Consider the following 2,276-nt stretch of genomic DNA (forward strand, 5'->3'; position numbering starts at 1 on the left):
AGTCTCCAAATAGTTGGAGATTAAACAATGCACTTCTAAATAATATCAAAGAAAAAATGTGCCAAAAGAAAAAAATCTCAAAAGAAATTAAAAAATCTTTTGAACTAAATAAAAATGAAAATACAATTTATTAAAATTTGTGGAATGCAGTAAAAGCAGTACTTAGAGGGAAATGTATAGCATTGAATGATCAAGTTGTTAAAAGTGGAGATTCTGGGGTGTTGCCACAGGTCCACTGAGTTGGATCTCTGAGTGTAGGGTAGAGCTTGGGAAAATGCAATTAAAAAAATAGCCCCAGGTGATTTTACTGTACCCTAAAATTTGAGTGTTCCTGGATTAAATATTTTTTTCCCCAATTGTCAATCACAAAAATGAAGACAAATCCATTAGTATTAAACTGTTTTGAGGAGCCTAATTCATTTGGGTATATACAGAAACACTTCCACTTTGTTTTTCTAATAACAGCCCCCTCCCACCCTCTGCTATACACATTTCCCACCAGCTAGAAACTCTTAAAATATCTTAAGCTAGATTCTGTAACTTATCAGCCTCTTTTAGACATCATTATAATGGTCTCATTCTAGCGTCTACTATTTGCATCTTTTTATTTAAAAACCTTGGATGGAGTAATCAGAGCTTCTTCCAGATGTGCCTCTCTCCTGGTTTTGTGGAATTTCCTCGCAACATGGCCCCCAAATGCCAGTCTTCACTCCTGCCACCTCAAATGAAGAAACCCAGACTGCCTCCTGCCCCCAAGCTGAAGGAGATGTCGACCTCTCAGCACTTGCTTAGGGGAGAAGAAGAACACCAAGAAGCAATTAAACATATTGATGAAGTACAAAATGAAATAGACAGACTTAATGAACAAGCCAGTGAGGAGATTTTAAAAGTAGAACAGAAATATAACAAACTCCACCAACCATTTTTTTCAGAAGAGGTCGAATTGATTGCCCAAATCCCCAATTTTTGGGTAACAACATTTGTCAACCATCCACAAGTGTCTACACTGCTTGGGGAGGAGGATGAAGAGGTGCTGCATTATTTGACAAGAGTTGAAGTGACAGAATTTGAAGATATTAAATCAGGTTACAGAATAGATTTTTATTTTGATGAAAACCCTTACTTTGAAAATAAAGTTCTCTCCAGAAAATTTCATCTGAGTGAGAGTGGTGATCCATCTTCAAAGTCCACCAAAATCAAATGGAAATCTGGAAAAGATTTGATGAAACGTTCAAGTCAAACACAGAGTAAATTCAGCAAGAAGAGACGGCATGTGGAACCAGAGAGCTTCTTCACCCAGTTTACTGACCATTCTGATGCAGGTGCAGATGAGTTAGGAGAAGTCATCAAAGATGATATTTGACCAAATCCATTACAGTACTACTTGGTTCCCGATATGGATGATGAAGAAGGGGAAGGAGAAGAAGTTGATGATGATGATGAAGAAGAAGGAGGATTGAAAGATATTGATGAAGGAGTTGAGGATGAAGGAGGACAAAAGAGAAGATGACTAATGGAACACTGATGGAGTCCAACCTTCCTTTTTAAATTTTCTTCAGTCCCTGGGAGCAAGGTGCAGTCTCTTTTTTTTTTCCCCTTCCTCTTGTGCTCATTTGCCCTGTTTTTTTGAAGTCTCTTTTCTCTCTCTCTGTACCATGGTTCTCAACTTATTTTGGGGGGAAATACTTTGAGCAGAATACAATGGGAAAAGAATCTCTGCCCTTTGCTGTTCCAAATTCATTTTTATCCCTTCCTGTCTCAACAAAAACTTTATGGAATCAATACCACCATGCTCTGTGGGAAACAAGAAAAACCTTCTCCCTTAGCTTTGCTGGAAGCTGGAGGGTGCTAGGCCCCTGTGTAGTAGTGCATAGAATTCTAGCTTTTTTCCTCCTTTCTCTGTATATTGGGCTCAGAGATTACACTGTGTCTCTACATGAATATGAACAATTAGCATTTACCAACATGTACCTGTCTACTTTCTGTTGTTTAAAAAAAAGAAAAAAAAACTTAAAAAATGGAGTTATAGAAAGTCAGGAAAGGGTGGGTTTGAGATGTTTGGGTGGGTTAACTGGGCAGTTTGACAACATGGCTTCTCCTTTGGTATGTTTAATGGACATCCTTGCAGTTTAAGATGACACTTTTAAAATAAAACTCTCTCCTAATGATGACTTGAACCCTGCCACTCGATGGGAGAATCAGCAGAACCTATAGGATATTGTTTGGAATTGACATTCTTTATTGTAGTTTTGTTCCTGTTTATTTTTAAATTTTCT

General features: G+C 37.6%; 1 pseudogene; it reads left to right on the forward strand.

Annotated features, from left to right (window-relative positions):
• The first annotated feature begins 605 nt into the window (after nt 1-605).
• Nucleotides 606-1,543, forward strand: LOC118000914 (annotated as a pseudogene).
• The last annotated feature ends 733 nt before the right edge of the window (nt 1,544-2,276 follow it).

The sequence above is a fragment of the Mirounga leonina genome, unplaced genomic scaffold (assembly GCF_011800145.1).
Source record: "Mirounga leonina isolate KUSES-001 unplaced genomic scaffold, KU_Mleo_1.0 Mir_53, whole genome shotgun sequence".
In the NCBI taxonomy this organism is placed as follows: Eukaryota; Metazoa; Chordata; class Mammalia; order Carnivora; family Phocidae; genus Mirounga; species Mirounga leonina.